The 17,896-nt window shown below is 45.1% G+C and overlaps 1 protein-coding gene and 1 long non-coding RNA gene across 2 annotated transcripts in view; both read right to left on the bottom strand.

The window, feature by feature from the left end:
- Positions 1–6,821, bottom strand: part of BICRAL (BRD4 interacting chromatin remodeling complex associated protein like) — a 94,141-nt gene extending 87,320 nt beyond the window's left edge. The window contains exon 1 of the mRNA XM_032339996.1: positions 6,781–6,821. The gene's annotated coding sequence lies outside the window, so the exon portion shown is untranslated. The remainder of the gene's footprint in view (positions 1–6,780) is intronic.
- A 9-nt stretch (positions 6,822–6,830) lies between these two features.
- On the bottom strand, positions 6,831–14,496 carry LOC116588628. The gene is made up of 3 exons (XR_004285026.1): positions 12,993–14,496; positions 10,368–10,506; positions 6,831–6,869 (listed from the first exon to the last, which is right to left on the bottom strand). It is a non-coding gene; the product is annotated as an uncharacterized LOC116588628 (long non-coding RNA).
- Between the last annotated feature and the right edge of the window lie 3,400 nt (positions 14,497–17,896).

The raw sequence follows: 17,896 nt of genomic DNA, 5'->3' as shown, positions 1-17,896 counted from the left end.
CTCTGGGGCCGGTGCAAAGACCTTTCTATCTGTGCTGCCCGAAGCTCCGCTTCTCACTAGGCTGTCTCCATCAACATAAACAAATGAAAAAAAGTAGAAAAACAAACCAAAACCAAAACCCGAAACAAGAAAACCCCAGAAAAGCTAAAATGAATCGCAGCAAAGAACCCGGGTGGCAAGTTCTAGTGTGAAATGTACCTGAGCTGCATGCACCAGGCGAGACAGTGGCCCATAGGGGAGGGATCCTGTTTCTGCAGCACGTGGTTCCAGCAACAGGAAACGTGCGTGCGACACCCCCCACCTGCCCGCTGCCCCCTGCCTGCCTGCTTGTTTGCAGCACTGTCATGTGCGTGATGCTAATTTGCTCCATGTCTTGGTAAACATATTTGGAGAGCCTTTATGAAAATGCATTGTGGATTTGGGGAACTGGCCCCAGAGCAGGCTGGAAGGCAGGAAGGATAGTCACCAAGTGAAATGCTCTGAAAGCCTTACAATTCTATGCCAGAAGAGAGGTGAAGAGGAGATACTTTAATGACGGGTTTTAAAGAATGCCTAAGAGTTCTCTAAATGGTGTGGGGAAGGAGAGGAGAGAGCTCTGGGCAGAGGAACTTTATGTGGGGCTTCCGCAGCTCACGGCAGGGAGTCTGGGTGATTCTTTAGACTGCTCCTTTTCACACTGTAGGTCACAATTCAATGGGTTATAAAATTCATGAAATTGTGACCAGCTTTCATAAAAAACGAAAGAGCCTAGAATAGAAAATATCTGAACATATCACAGGTAGTAAAGTACCGTCAACTTTTTTGTGAAATTTGTTTTCATTATAAACATGTCTATATATGCATGTGCTGGTTTGTGATATAAAATAAGTATGACAGGAGGACACAATGTACAGCATAGGAATATAGTTAAAAATATGTAACAACTTTCTCTGACAGATGGTAGTGAGATGTATCCTGGTGATCACTTCATAATGTTTATCAATGTTGAATCATTGTGTTGTATACCTGAAATTAATATAATACCATATGTCAACTATACTTCAATTAAATATATATATTTATTTATGTATATATGTATTTCTTACTGTGGTGGTGACTAAATTTTTAAAAATTTTTTATAATTATTTTTATTGCAATATAGTTGACACACAATGCTACTTTAATTTTTGGTATACAACACACTGATTCAACAACCCTCTAGGTTATGCTGTGCTCACCACAAGTGTAACTGCCATCTGTCACCACACCATATATTATAATTATTACTACAATGCCATTGACTATATTCCTTATGCTGTTCCTTTCATCTCTGTGACTAAGTCTTTCCATAACTGGAAGCTGGTATCTCCCACTCTTCTTGCCCACCCCTCCATTCTCCTCCCCTCTGCAACCACTGGTTTGTTCTCTGTATTTATGGTTCTGTTTCTGTTTTTTGTTTGTTTATTCATTTGTTTTATTTTGTAGATTCCACACATAAGTGAAATCAGATGGTATTTTGTCTACGCTTAAGTAAAAAAATGAAAAAAAAAAGTATTTTTTCCTGTGGTGGTGATTAAAATTAAAAAAAAAACAAGCAGGGGGGTGCCTGGGTGGCTCAGTGGGCACCCAAAAGCCTCTGGGCACCTAAAGCCTCTGCCTTCGGCTCAGGTCATGATCTCAGCGTCCTGGGATCGAACCCCGCATTGGACTCCCTGCTCAGTGGGGAGTCTGCTTCTCCCTCTCCCTCTGCCTCTTCCACTGCTCCTTTGCGCACACGCTCTCTCTCTCTCTCAAATAAATAAATAAAATCTTAAAAAACAAAAACAAACACCGCCCCCCAAACACCTGTCTAGGCAAAAGGGGGTACCATTTGAGGGGTTTAAGCAGCCTTTTAGATTGCTATGAACAGATTGGAATTTTATGAGAATAAGTGCGGTGGTAGTGTGAAAGACGGCTGCACAGAAGTGAAAAAAAGCTCAGGGGACACATGGCAGTGTGTTTTGTAAGGCTTCCCCACACTAGACAGGGAGCTCCTCAAGGACAGAACCATCACATAGCTCTGAAATCCTCACACCCGGCATACAAGTAGGCACCAAATACATGTCTGACTGAGTACGGTAAGTCCTGAGTATGACTAATCAAGATGACTCCCAAGAAGCCTTATCACTTCGCAGTCTCACCTTTGTGTACCCCTCTCCCACGCGGTACCAGGGGTGGTCTGTGGCTAACAGAACAGGGCGGAAGCGACTGTTTGCCACATCTGAGGGTAGGTTATAAAGGCTGCAGATTCCCTCGGAGGTGCTGTCTCTGGATCACTCAGTCTGGGGAAAGCCAGCTGCCCCATCCTAGGACAGTCTGTGGAGAGACCCATGTGGCCAGAAACTGAGGTCTCTAGCCAGCAGTCAGAGGGGCCCTGAGCCTTTTTACCCATTGTGCAAGCACATCACCCACCTCGCCCACACCTCAGTTTACTGCAACCCCAAAGCACAGCTGGATTACAAGCTCCTGAGAGATCCCGAGGTAGAAACTCCCAGCTAAACTATTCCTGGGTTCCTGACCCACATAACTGTGGTGTAATAAATGCTTGTTGCTTTCAACTGCTACATTTTGGAGGTGCCTGGCTGGCTCAGGAGATAGAGCGGGTACTTTTCATCTCAGGGTTGTGAGGTCCAGCCAAACGATGGGTATAGAGATTACTTTAAAAATAAATTAAAATTAAAATTAAACTACTAGGGGCACCTGGGTGGCCTAGTCAGTTAAGCATCTGCCTTCAGCTCAGGTCATGATCTCAGGGTCCTGGGATTGAGTCCTGCATGGGACTCCTTGCTTAGTGGGAAGCCTTTTTCTCCCTCTCCCTCTGCCCTTCTCCTTGCTTGCGCTCTCTCTCTCTCTCTGTCAATTAAATAAATAAAGTGTTTAAAAAAATTAAACTGGAGTGCCTGAGTGGCTCAGTCATTAAGTGTCTGCCTTCAGCTCAGGTCATGATCCCAAGGTCCTGGAATGGAACCGCACATGGGGCTCCCTGCTCAGTGGGAAGCCTGCTTCTCCCTCTCCTACTTCCCCTGCTTGTGTTCCCTCCCTAGCTGTTTCTCTCTCTGCCAATTAAAAAAATCTTTTTTAAAAATTAAAAAATAAAAAGAAATAAAAATAAACTGCTAATTTTTTTTTAGAGATTTTACTTGTCAGTGAGAGAGAGACAGCAAGCAGCACAAGCAGGGGGAGTGACAGGCAGAGGGAGAAGCATGCTCCCTGCTGAGCAGCGAGCCCAATGTGGGACTCGATCCTAGGACCCCAGGATCATGACCTGAGCTGAAGGCAGATGCTTAACCAACTGAACCACCGAGGCATCCCAAACTGTTAAATTATTATTTTTCTTTTTATTTTTTCAAAAAATCTTTTATTAACATAAAATGTATTATTAGCCCCAGGGGTATAGGTCTGTGAATTGCTAGGTTTACACACTTCACAGCACTCACCATAGCACATACCCTCCCCAATGTCCATAACCCAACTAAACTGCTACATTATAAGGCACTTTGTTATATAGCCATACAAGACTAATACACTGGGTTATTCATAAAGTCTGGAAGAGCTGAACATTTATACCAGCATACTAGAGTTACCCATTATTTAGTATCATTTTGTTCTTTTCTCCAACAATCTATCACCTCACATCTTCAGCCTAATTAGGGAAAGGCCCATGACCCAACCTGGACCAATTGGACCCTCTCTGCTCATGTTAGTACCTGGGACACAGAAACTGGCTCAGCTGTGGGGAGCAGATGATATGGCTGGAAAGACTAAGGGTCATGGCCGCCATTTTGGAGCAGTTACAATGGGATGCCAGTGGCTGGGAACAGGAAGGCCACTGCATCAGGGGGAAGGGATTCTCACTAGGGGTGGAGGGAAGGAAGAGGGTTGGAGAAAGTGCCTGCTGATATTGTAAGCCCCACGAGGCCTGGCTGCCTTTCTAGCATTTGGAATGGAAGACTGTTCTTTAGAATTATTCCTCATTTTACTTGCTCTCCTATGAGTGAATTCCCTCTCTTGCAACCAAAAGAGCCTCGGGTATGCTGCCCAGCAGCCTCTCCAGGGCGCTGTCCAGCGTAGCAGCTCCTTCCACTCCAGCAGGCCAAGTATCCCACTAAGCTTCATTATTACTGCTCTACAGTAACAGCTACGGATTGTGTAAAAAGTCCTTTCAGACCATCCAACTCCTTCTGCCTTAGCTCCATTTTCACCAAGTAATCCTTTGATTATTAATGTACTTCAATTTTAAAAGTTGTGTTCTGGCCAGCTGACCTAATCACTCCAGTGGTTGGGTAGGTTCATGCCCATTATAAATTCACAGACTGCCTCTTGGGTACAAATCATTCTTGAGTGACCTCCACTTCATTTCCACTGGCCTCGGTCAAGCCCTGTCACTTAGCCAACGAACCATTTCAGCGGCCCCTGCTCCAATCCATTCTCTTCAACTTCTCTTCTTAATACACAAATCCAGTGCCTCACTCCCTGCTCAAAACCGGCCATGGGGCCCCGGTGCCACTGGAATGATGAAGGTGGGCTCCAGCCCATGGTTCACCACCTCCCTCTCTGTTCCCTCTGACGGCTCTCCGCTCTTCACACATGGTGTTTACGCCATGTTCTGCAAATACTATTGGTAGCTCCCCTTCCTGCTCACTTTCCCTCAGCCCTCTCTCTGGCCTCTTCCCTCTTCCCACTGTACTCCCAAAGAACTTCCTCTTCCTCCTTCCTTTATAACACAAACTGCAGTTGGCTTGACTTGTAACTAATCATCTTCATGTTCATCCCCAGATCATGAGACTCAAGGAGGTGAGGACTATGCTTTCCTCGTTTGCAGCACCCCCCAACCCCAGGACCAACCAGAGCATCTTCATCAACGTTCCATGCTAAAGGAACATTTATTGAGCATTTACTGTATCAGGGCACCTAGCTGGTGTTAGGAGGGAGCAGGCACTCCACAAATGGTCACCAAATTTGATTATAGTCAGCTGGGGTAGTAGAGACAAGTTCTCCCCGGACCTAATCACATTTAGGTAAGGGGTCACCTAGCCTCACTATGCAGAGCTGGGAGAGCAGAAGCAGGCTCCTGGTGACATCGATGGTGCAAAAATGACTGAATCCCAGCCCCCATTTTTTTTTTTTTTAAATAAAGAAGGAGCTACAATTTCCTGATAAACTAACTTGCTTCTCCCCCTTTCCTCTCGTTCCCTATTTCTACCTTGTATCTGTGACTCACAGGCACATTACAGAATGCTAGCTTCAGGTTGAAACACTGGAGAATAGGGAGGGGGTGATCCCTCCCTGCTTCAGCTATCCAGTTTATACCTTTTAGAGAAAGGGCACATGAGTCAACCCATCAGTGACTTTATTGTAATTCTTTCAAAAGAGTCAGCATCCACACGTGAAGGCAGAAGCAGAAACTGGTCCTGACTTATCCACTGACAACCCCTGTCCTGTCGCCCAGGTGTTCCTCTATCCCTCCAGAGCTGTGTGAAGGCCTCAGCTCTCAGCAAACCAGAGACAGACAATATGGAATCCTAAAGAGCATAACCACTTCAGGTTGTCTCAGAGAACTTTACACAGTCATTCCAAAGCCGTTGAAGAAGAAACACTGATCAATAAGCAAAAACCAAATATAGCCCATAGAACATAGAATTGTTCCTCTTTTTAAACAAACATGAAAATTCCTACACACTAAGTCTCTGTCTTTCATAGGATATACAGTAAATGAATACCGCCTCAAATCCGTGCTCACCCCACAGGCTCTACAAAGGCAGCAAAACATAGGGCACGGCCTGAGCAACCTCCAGAGACCTCCAGGAGTCGCCAGCTTGGGGAACACAAGGACACTTGTAGTGACTCTGGCTTTCTGGGAAATGGCAGCTTTGTCAAGAAGCTGTCTTCCTCGCTGGGTCTTTACATCTCCAGTTACACCAAGCTTCGCCTTTCACTTCATGGTCATTCTCCAGACAGAATAAAATTTTTATTACCTTATGGGAATTATGCCCTTAAAGAATAGAGGGCTGCCTGGATGGCTCAGTTGGTGAAGCGGCCGACTCTTGGTTTCGGCTAAGGTCATGATCTCAGGGTTGTGGGATCGAGCCCCACGTGAGGCTCCTTGCTCAGTGGGGAGTCTGCTTCAGATTCTCTCTTTCCACCTCTCCCCCCACAAAATAAAAATAAATCTCGAAAAAAAAAAGACCCAAAGAATAGAAAAAATGGAGATGATGGAGGGCAGGGGGTGTGGCTCCCTTATGAGCTAAATAAAGGACTGTTTCTCTACCCACAGGCCAACTAGGATGTACTCATATTCGTGCCTCAGCACATTTCAAGTTACTACATGACAGGGCCCCTTCCAGAGAGTAAAACTCACAACTATTAGAGGCAGAAATGCTTCACACTATAGCCTGTTTCACACTCATTCCCAAACTTTATGTGCCATTGTTCCCTCCTCCAAATTTTTCACTTTTTATGAGTGAGCCTTCCAGCATTTTTCCAAATGGAAGGAGTAGGAAGCACGAGTGGCACCAACAGGTTCCCACCTAAGAAGATGTTTTGTAGGAATTAGCTCAGTATCCATTTTTCCTTACTGCTATCTCTTCATAATGACACAATGTCCCTTCACCCATGCCAAAGTATACTTTTGAACACCATAATGTCAAGGCATCATTCACTAAACCATTTTATCTTTTATTTTAAATATATATATATATATATATATATATATATATATATATATATATTTAAGGCTCCACACAATGTGGGGCTTGGACTCACCACTGCAAGATCAAGAGTCACAAGGTCTACCGACTGAGCTGGCCAGGCGCCCCAACAAAACCATCTTCTCAAACTTTTTTGACTGTAACCTATAAAAAGAAATACATTTTATCTTGCAAGTCATGTTATATATCCATAAAAACATACACATGTAATATAAACTCATTTATGCAACACAATGCACTGACATCTTTTTGACATTTTTTAAAAGATTATTTATTTATTTATTTATTTGAGAGACCATGAGCGGGGTTGGGGGAAGGGGTAGAGCTGAGCAGGGAGCCTGACATGGGACCTGATCCCAGGACCCTCAGATCACGACCTGAACCAAAGGCAGACGCTTAGCCAACTAAGCCACCCGAGCACCCAACATTTTTTTTTAAAGATTTTATTTATTTATTTGATAGTCAGAGAACACAAGTAGGCAGAGAGGCAGGCAGAGAATGAGAAAGGGAAGCAGGCTCTCCGCGGAGCAGAGAGCCCGATGTGGGGCTTGATCCCAGGACTCTGGGATCATGACCTGAACCGAAGGCAGAAGACCAACCCACTGAGCCACCCACGCACCCCACCCAACATTTTTTTTTAAAAGATTTTATTTTTAAGTAATCTCTACACCCAACATGGGGCTCGAACTTAGTCACAAGGTCTACCAGCTGAGCCAGCCGGATGCCCCTCTTTTGTCATTTTTAAAAGACCACCATCCACTAAATGGATTTCATGATCTTACTGCATTGGAACATATGACATGGAAACAGTAGTTTATAGTATTTCACAGAAAAGTATCATTTTATGGCAAATAATGAAATCCCACTAAAGAAGGGGGCCTTAAAAATTCCAGGCAGAAGAGTTGACAAAGAGTAAACTTTTTGCTTCTTATTTAACTTTCAACTTCCAGGACACTTTACAAGTATTTGATCTTAGTAAATGAACACTTCAACAAAAACTTTTAAACAATCTCAAAACCTTGTGGGTCGCACTATTCTCTTTACACTGAAGAAAGAAAGAAACTGAAGCAGAAAAGTTACCTCCACCTCTCACCACCCCCCTCACAGTCTGTATTAAAAACATATCTGTTCAGGGATTACAATTCAGCAGTATCTTTTAAACAATCTTAAAATCGTTGCTTCAAATTATGACATACAGCACAAACAGGTCCTGGCAAGGTTACCACGGAGATTAAGGGAGATAATATAAGGGAAGTACATGGTGGCTCCTGCTACCATTCAGGTTCTCAGGTTATCTTTTCTTGGCTATGTCTGATCTCTACATGGCCAGAGGCTCAATCACTCGCTGAGCACCTGCCCTGCTGGGCAATAGAGAACAGGGTCTCTCACAGAGTGTACTGGCTCCATGAATAAAAACAAATACCATTAGCAACTCGGATTCTATGCAAACTACTGCAGCCACTCTGGAAAACACGATGGAGGTTTCTCAAAAAGTTAAGAATAGAGGCAAGCCTGGGTGGCCCAGTCCGTTAAGCTTCTGAGTCTTGATTTTGGCTTAGGTCATGATCTCAGGGTCATGGGATAGAGCTCTGAGTTGGGTTCCATGCTCAGTGGGCAGTCTACTTGAGATTCTCTCTTCCTCTCCTTCTTTTTTTTTTTTTTTTTTAAGATTTATTTATTTATTTGTCAGGGAGAGAGCACAAGCATGGGGGATGGCAAAGGGAGAAGGAGTAGACTCCCCACTGAGCAGGGAGCCCGATGCAGGGCTTGATCCCAGGACCCTGGGATCATGACCTGGGTCAAAGGCAGATGCTGAACCGACTGTGAGCCACCCAGGGGCCCCTCTCCCTCTCTTTCTGACACTCCCTCTCATGTGCACTCACTCTCTCTCTCTCTACAATAAACAAATAAATCTTTCTTAAAAATTTTAAAAAGTAATTAATTAATTAATTTTTAAAGATTTATTTATTTATTTGTCAGAGAGAGAGAGAGAGCGCAAGCGAGTACAGGCAGAGTGGCAGGCAGAGGCAGAGGGAGAGGCAGGCTCCCCGCCGAGCAAGGAGCCCGATGTAGGACTTGATCCCAGGACACTGGGATTACGACCTGAGCCGAAGGCAGCCGCTTAACCAACTGAACCACCCAGGCGTCCCATATCTTTTTTTTTTTTTTTTTTTAAGTTAAACCAGAACTACCCTATGATCCAGCAATTGCACTACTAGGTATTTTTATTCAGAGAATAAAAAAATACTAATTCAAAGGGATATATGCACCCTGACATTTGCAGCAGCATTATCTACAACAGCCAAATTGTGGAAATAGCCCAAGTGTTCATCAACTGATGAAAGAATGAAGATGTGGTATATATACAATGGGATATTACTCAGCCAAAAAAAAAAAAAAATGTAAACTTGCCATTTGGGGTGAATTATCGCTAGCGAGTACAATGCTAAGTGAAATAAGTCAGTCAGAGAAAGGCAAATACCATATGATTTTACTCACATATGAATGAGCAAAGGGACAGAAAGAGAGAGAGAGGCAATCCAAGAAACAGACTCTTAACCTTAGAGAACACACTGATGGCTACCAGAGGGCAGCTGGGTAGGGGGATTAAGGAGGGCTTGTGTTGTGATGAGCACCAGCTGTGGGCTGTTGTATGGAAGTGCTGAACCACTATATGGTACACTTGAAACTAAAATTACACTGTATGCTAACTAACTAAAATTTAAATAGTAACTTTATACACATACATGATAAAAAATAAATTGGTTTTTCGGGGTGCCTGGGTGGCTCAGTGGGTTAAAGCTTCTGCCTTCCACTCAGGTCATGATCCCAAGGTCCTGGGATCGAGCCCCACACTGGGCTCTCTGCTCAGCGGGAAGCATGCTTCCCATTCTCTCTGTCTCTGCCTGCCTCTCTGCCTACTTGTGATCTCTGTCTGTCAAATAAATAAATAAATAAATAATCTTAAAAAACTAAATAAATTGGCTTTTGGACCTTGAAAACTACAAATAAATCCCTAGAATTCTAGAGTGCCTGGGATGAGCAATTCATTTATTCCTCCAACAGATAATTATTGTCAGCCTCCCATGCTAGGCATGGTGCCATATTCTGGGATTATGGGATCCAAAAAATAGTAGATACAACCACAGTCCTTAGGGTGTCTACAGTCAAAGAGTTTAGAGTTTGGGAAAATATGACACATTCCATTAGTATTACATAACATACAACTGTTTGACACTCCCTTATTTATAAAGTGAGGTAAGATCAGTGGTTCCCCAAGGTAAAGATTTCATAGATAGAAAGGCTGTCATTAAAGAAATACTTAAAAAAAAAAAGAAAAAGAAAAATGATATGCTCTATTAATATAATTCTTTAAACTGAATTAATTATCAAGAAAAAAGAATCACCACATATCCTTATTTTTCCCTTAAACTATAAGCCAGGTTTTATCCTGATATATTAAAGGATTCGTCAGAGCTTGCGCAGGTCTCTCTTCCTGGGATTCTCTCGTTTTCTTTTGCAGGACTACTTACATGTAGCATATGCCCAAATATCCCCAGAATTGCAGAAACCCTGGACAGTAAAGGGCCCTTTATGAGACAGTATATAATGCACCTAGCAAATTCTGCTTCTACTACTCACCTTGAGGACTGAAAAATGTTCTGGCACAAAGGTCCAGCAACTGGCAGGCAGAAAGAGACCTGGCAATAGCTGACAGTCTACCATAGGTCTGCCCAATAGTTGGTACTTTTCCCACACATTACTTAACATCACAACAATCCTGGGGGAAATATATTTTTCTTTATCTCCACTTCACAAGTGGAGGAAACTGAGCTCAGAGAGGTTGTGCATCATGCTCAGGGTCACAGAGCTAGTAATCAGCATTTAAACTCAGATCTGTCCACTTATTACCGACACTCTACTTCACTGACAGGAAGAGAAAGAAGAGAAAGGACAGATACAGGAAAGTTTTTTAGAGATGTATATGCCTTTGCCACAAAAAGAATTTGAAATGATACTCAAAAGACAATTTAGGTAGCTGACTATATGTCCCTCCTTCTATGAGTCAACAGCTTCAGAGCTTCTAACTCAGCCTCTTTCCTGATCAGCTCAGCAAATACCCTCCTTTGGCCCTGGACTTTGTCTGTCCCTTTCCCTAGAAATGAGAACAAGAAGCCCCTTCCAACTTCTAATCACAGTGCTAGGAGAGCTCTTGCTTCTGGCCCGTCTTCAGCTGTTAACTCATCTATTTAACATCTTTCTATCAGGCACTTCCTGTGTAGCTGGCACTGTGCTAGGCAGACAGCTAGAACAGGACACATCCATGCTTGGAGAAGCCCAAGCTGTAGAATACATATCTATAAATAGATACTGACCTCACAAATGGATAGGCATTCACCCAGAGCCAATGGAAGGCAGAATCCAGATAGGCTTCCAGGAAGAGGTGTGTAAAATGGGTCTGGTGGGAGGCAAGGCCCCCATGTGGAGATTAGAGAATCACAGGCAGTAGGACAAGGAAGCAAGAAGCAGGTCCCAAATGGAGTCACCAGTTCGCTCTCCAAACATGCTCTTCCTGGTTCACTATCTCTCGCACCAGGATCACCACGGACCCAGCTCCTCAAGCCAAAACCTTCCACAACTCTCTGCCCTCCTTTATCCCTCACCTCCAGTGAGTCAGAGTCCTGTGTAGTCTCCTAAATCTCTCATATGTTACTCCCTTCCTTCTCTCTCTTCACCCCTCATCGTAGCCTGGGACCTCCGCTTCTCCTTGGCTCCAGAGACAGCCTCCAAACTGGTTATCAGGTTACTTTTGTTCCAAGAGAATCCATTCCACATAGAGCATTCAGCCCGATTCTTTCTTAAGGGACGGTGGGGAGGAAAAAGTAATCTGCATCTGTCATTATCCTGTCAGAATCCTTCCCCAGTTCCTAGTCACTTCAATGTTAGCCCAAACTTCGAAACCCCTGGTGGTCTGGCCTCGGCTCACTACACCAAGCTCAACTCTGATCACTTACAGCTTCAATGTGCTGCAGGTCCTCTAACAGGGCAGCTTACAACCCTGGCTGCCCACTAGGACCACATGGAGAGCTTTATAAAACACCAGTGTCGGGGCTCCTGGGTGGCTCAGTGGGTTAAGCCTCTGCCTTTGGCTCAGGCCACAATCCCGGGGTCCTGGGATCGAGCCCCGAATGAGGCTCTCTGCTCAGCAGGGAGCCTGCTTCCCCCTCTCTCTCTGCCTCTCTGTCTACTTGTGGTCTCTGTCTGTCAAATAAATAGATATAATTTTGAAAAAATAAACAACAACAAAAAAAACACCAGTGCCAAAGTCCCATTCCCAGGGATTCCTCCCAGGACTACCAACGTGCAGCCAGGGCAGAGGGCACTGCTCTCATCGAACACATCTTTTTCTTACGTCTGGGTTTACTGCTATGTCTCTATTGCTAGAGGCACTGGAGCTCTCCTAGCTTCCTGGCCATCAGGCTAGGGACTTCTTGTCTTTCTCACTGTTGTATTTCCAGCACCTAGAACGGTACCCAGATCATAGCTGGTGCTCCAGGAATATCCACAGAAAGGAGTGATAAGTGATTTCTTTCCCCCACTTCTCCAAGTTAGATCTCACTCATTTTTCAAGATTCAGCTTAGATTTTCTAAAAGACACCCCCTTACCCACCCCATTCCTCTGGTCTGGATTAGGTTACTGTGGGTGATCTTAGCACCCAGGATTCCTCCCATTAGAGGGTGTATCATCCCACCACATTGTCTGTATCACTCACTTAGGCTGTAAACTCAGAGGGGGCCCCTGTCTGTGGGTTCAGCACCTTGCAGAGTGCCTAGCACATGGTTGGGTCTGACTAAGCGCAGCCGAGTAAGTAGAAGTGGGTGAGCATGGTGTGCTCGTGTTATGGCGAGTGTGGTGTGGCACTGGTGGGAGAGGAGGCTGAGGAGGTACACTTGGAACAGGCTGAGAAGGGCCTGGTAACAGCACTAAGGAATTGGAACAGTACTGGACAATAGGGAGGCAGCAGAAGTTTGAAGTGAAGTGACTTCAACAGTTGAGTTTTAGGGCAGTCACTGACTGAGGCTTGGAGGGCTGGGGGAATGCCAGGTGGCACTGGGTAGGGAACCAGCTGGGAGTCTAGAACAATAGCCCAGGGAAAAGAAGATGAGGGGGGTGCCCAGAACTGAGAGAGAGACAGGACAGTACTTGCAGCTGTGAGGCCCCGGGAGGGAGAATGAGGCACCGTCACCTTCTGCTTGGAAGCCTACCGATGTGGCGTTGGGAGCACAGTCAGGTGGTGTTAAAAGCTTGGACTTGGGAACCAGGATGGCTCGATTCAAATCTTAGCTCTGCCACTTGCTAGGTCTTGGTCCTGAGGAAATCACTGTCATTTCTTCAATTGTTCGTCTGTTAAATGGAGACAGCAGTAGTTCCTACCTCGCAGGAATGTTAAGACTAAATAAGATAATACATGTAAATGTTCAGCCACTGCCTGGCACATGGTGAATGTCATGTAAGAGTTAGCAGAACAATTTCTATTATATAGCATGGCGGATTACCCTCAAAGATGGTGGCCCATTTCTTCCATCTCTCTCTAGAGGCCTCCGGCCCCACCCACCAGGAGGCGGAGTATGTTTCTCCTCCCCTTGAATCTGCCGTGGCTTTGTGATTTGCTTTGACCAAAAGAATGCACTAGAAGTGACACTGTACCGATTTGGTCCAAGCCTAAATGGGCCTAGTGGCCTCTGCTTATACCCCTTTGGAAGTCAGGCACCATGCAAAGTTGAAGTTCAACCACCACAGGCTAAGAGACCAAGCATGAGGGAGAGACCACCAGGAGAAGCTAGGTACACCAGCCAACAGCTAGCACTAAGGCTCCAGACGTGGGAGGGAGGCTATCTTGAACACTCCAGCCCCAGCTGAGCCCACAGAATTGTGAGAAATAATAAATTATTGTTATTTTAAGCCATTAAGTTTTGGGATGGTTATGCAGCAACAAAGACTCGAAACTTACATAGAGGAGAAAAAGAGTATCACTGGGGCACGGAGGATTTCATTTTAGGCCCTCTACTTCAGATGGGGTATTTTTTGTTTGTTTTATTAAGATGAGGTATTTTGGATAGAAGATAGTTCCGAGGACAGTAAATAGTGACTTGGCAATTGCTAGAAGGGTGTTGGCAGTTCAGGGTCAGGCTTAGGAGAGAGGTGGAGGAGGCAGGGAATGGAGAGGTGGTCAGCATGTGGACGGGAGTCCTAGGAGAAGGTAAGGTGGCCAAGGAGGCGAGAAGGATGAGGAGGGGGTACCGGGAGAGAATCCTGACTTCACGGGTATTTAACGGGTGGGCAGAGAGAAGTCTATGAAGGAGACAAGAAGAAGCAGTGATAAGAGACAGACACGGAACTAAAAACCAGGAGCTGTGCTTCGAAAAGAGGTACTTAGCTCTTCGAGCTGCAAACAGCAACGGGTTTGATGTTAGAGGGGAAGAGAGCAATCTCACATTCAAATAAAGTGACAGAGGCAGAAGTCAGATGAGAAGGGGCTAAGGAGGGACGATAATCGAGAAATGTAGATTATGGTTTTAAGACATAGCAAATGTAGACATAGCATATGTAGATTATGGTTTCAAAAGTCTGTGGTTAAAACCAAACTCATAGAAAAAGGGAGTAGGCTGGTGGTTGCCAGGAGCAAGGGATTGTGGAGGGATGAGTGAAGATGGTCAAAACGTACAAACTTCCAGGGATGCCTGAGTGGCTCAGTTGGTTAAGCGTCTGCCTTTGATCCTGGAGTCCTGGGGTCGAGTCCTGCATGGGGCTCCCTGCTTAGAAGGAAGTCTGCTTCTCCCTCTGCCTGCTGCTTCCCCTGCTTGTGCTCTTTCTCTCTCTCTCCCTCTCATTTTATCTCAAATAAATAAATAAAATCTTAAAAAAAAAAAAAAGTACAAACTTCCAGTCATAAGATGAATAGGTTCTGGAGATGTGACGTACAGCACAGTGGCTATAGTTAACAACACTGTATTGTGTATTGAAAGTTGCTGTGAGAGTAGATCTTAAAAGTTCTCACCGGACACACACATGAAAGGTAACTATGTGAAATGATGGATATATTAACTAACTCTTGTGGTGGTTACTTTGCAATACACACATATGTATATCAAACCATCATGCTGTATGCTTAAACTCACACAATGTTATATATCAAATTAAATGGCCGCAAAGCTGGGGGGAAAATAAACCTAATTACCTATACCCCAAAAATTGTTCTTAAAAAATAGAAGACTGCAGGGGCGCCTGGGTGGCTCACTTGATTAAGCATCCAACTCTTGATTTTAGCTCAGATCACAATCTCAGGGTCATGAGATTGAGCCCCACACCAGGCTCTGTGCAGGGTGTAGAGCCTGCTTAAGATTCTCTCTCTCTCAGGGCGCCTGGATGGCTCAGTGGGTTAAAGCCTCTGCCTTCAGCTCAGGTCATGATCCCAGAGTCCTGGGATCGAGCCCTGCATCGGGATCTCTGCTCCGAGGGAGCCTGCTTCCTCTTCTCTCTCTGCCTGCTTCTCTGTCTACTTGTGATCTCTGTCAAATAAATAAATAAAATCTTTAAAAAAAAGAAAAAAAAGATTATCTCTCTCCTGGGACACCTGGGTGGCTCAGCGGGTTAAGCCTCTGCCTTCAGCTCAGGTCATGATCCAAGGGTCCTGGCATCGGCCCCACATCGGGCTCTCTGCTCAGCAGGGAGCCTGCTTCCTCCTCTCTCTCTGCCTGCCTCTCTGCCTACTTGTGATCTCTGTCTGTCAAATAAATAAATAAAATCTTAAAAAAAAAAAAAAGAGAGAGAAGGAAGAAAGAGCATCCACTTAAGTGGATGATGGGACAAAAAGAAAATTGTTGTAAGTTGAGGGAACCTACTTGCTGGGAGGAGATGCTGAAGAAGAGAGAGGAAAGATCCTGAAGGAAGAGAGGATGAGTGTGCCTGGAGGTCCCAGAAACATGAAGGGGAAGGGATATGGAAACTCAGGTGGATGGCTTTGCTTTGGTTGAGAAGGTAAAGACGAAGAGGTGGATCTTCACAGACAAACTATAATTGAGATGGGAGGCAAGTTCAGGTTCCCAACTGGTGAGCTTTTTTCTCTGTGAAGAGGAGGTAAGCTCATCTGCTGACAGGCAGCGGGGCTCCTGGGAAGTGACAGAACTTTCTTTTTCTTTTCTTCTTCTTCTTCTTCTTTTTTTTTTTTTAAGATTTTATTTATTTGAGAGAGAGAGCACACACAGGAGGAGTAGGGGAGAGGGGAGGAAGCAGAGCAGAAGGAGAGGAGGGAGTCTGATGTGGGTAGCCACCCCCCATGATGACCTGAGCCTGTTAGGCACTTAACTGAACTACCCAGGCACTCCATGATAGAACTTCCTGAAGAGTCTTATGCGGAATGAACGAGGGACTGCAGGTGACAAGCCTCAGACTCTTCTGAAAAAGTTGCTTTACGTGGATTCCCTGCCTTCTGAGGGTCAGGCTCTCAACACCAGCTTCTTCCCTGGGGCCTACCCCACACCCCATGTCCCTTCCCTAAGTTGGTCTCTGGGAGGTTCTCAGTCATTCCCTCATTCATTCTCCAAGTGCTGATAATCTACACCACCCAGCCTCACTTCTCTGGGCAACATACTGATCCTCTTCCCAGAAAGCTTTCTTTCTTTCTTTCTCTTTTTTTTAAAAAAAGATTTTATTTATTTATTTATTAGACACAGAGAGAGAGACCACAGTAGGCAGAGAGGCAGGCGGGGGAGGGGGGGAGTCGGCCCCCTGCTGAACAGAGAGCCTGATGTGGTTCTCGATCCCAGGACCTGAGATCATGACCTGAGCTGAAGGAAGAGGATTAACCCACTGAGCCACCCAGGCGCCCCCCCACCACAAAGCTTTCAAACCTTACCCACACTTATAGAGAAGCCCAACCCTTCCCTCCCATATCCAGCAGAGGACCTCACTGCCTCCTTTATAGAGAACACAGAAACCATCCGACTCAGCTGCTGATTACCAAACATACAAATTTACCTACAGCTGCACCCTCTCCTGCTGATACAGCATTTTTTAAAAAATGCAGTTTAATTTAGGGGGCCTTGATTAGTATTTCTGAAATGCAGTAAGTAGAACAGAAAATAGTATCTAGTGTACATTGTAAGCGTATTTACTGTTTCTTACAGCCTCTGTTTCGATTACCATGCATCTGTTACTGTGGGCCGAGGTCAAATAGTTTGTGTATGTTGGAAAACATGCAACAATAAAAAGTTTAAACAACAACATTGCAATGTTGCTCTATTTAGGATGGATCCTTGTACCTGTGCCTGTGCTTTGGGACCCACTCCCCCCACCTAGCCTTTTCAGGACCCTTCTTCCATGAACCTTATGTTTCTTTGTAAAAAAAACAAAAACCTCTCACTGGCCTCCTCCTATCCCCCAGTTACTGTTCCTTCCCCTTCACAGGAGAACTTCTCCAAAGAGTTATCTGTGTTTGTCACTAGCTCCATTACCACCACCACCCCCACCCCGCCCAAGTCTACTGCCCACAGCAGTCCTCTGGAATTTTCTCCAGAAAGTCAGCAGTGACTCCATGAGCCCATACATCTAGAAGATACTTTGCGGTGCTCACTCACTTCTTATGCTTACTCACCCTTCCAGCCTCACTTAAGCCCCACAGAAGTCTTCACTGACCTCCCCAACAAGGTCAAACCTCCCCCTGGCAGCACTCACTGTTCCTCTTTCTTCTGTAACTGTTGTCAGATGTCACTGTTACACTTTTACATGTTTGTGCCATTATTGGCCCAGTTAGCCCTCCTCAAGGAGGAAAGGGACTCTGTCTTTATTCACCTTGGCAGCCTGAAGAGGTCTGTGGGCTCAGCAGGGGGCTCAGCAAGTGCTTCATAAACTGATGCTAGATTCAAAAATGGCCCTGGGTGTACAATGATGAAAAGCGTTCCAGAAAACTGAAGGGGGTTGAAGGCGAGGAGAGCTAGGGGCAGAGGTGGAAGGAAGGGGCTGCTCCAGTCGGGCTTCCCAGACCAACCTGGAGCCTTTGCAAGGACAGCACATGCCAAGGACATGCTGTCGTCTTTCCGGGTCAGGAAAGTCAGCAACTAAGTTGGGAAATTTGCCTAATGTTAAATATTTGGCATGTAGAGCTCTTTAA

This window comes from Mustela erminea, chromosome 4, assembly GCF_009829155.1.
Source record: "Mustela erminea isolate mMusErm1 chromosome 4, mMusErm1.Pri, whole genome shotgun sequence".
Lineage (NCBI taxonomy): Eukaryota > Metazoa > Chordata > Mammalia > Carnivora > Mustelidae > Mustela > Mustela erminea.
The sequence above is the reverse complement of the archived record's forward strand: the minus strand, read 5'-3'. Positions and strand labels throughout refer to the sequence as shown.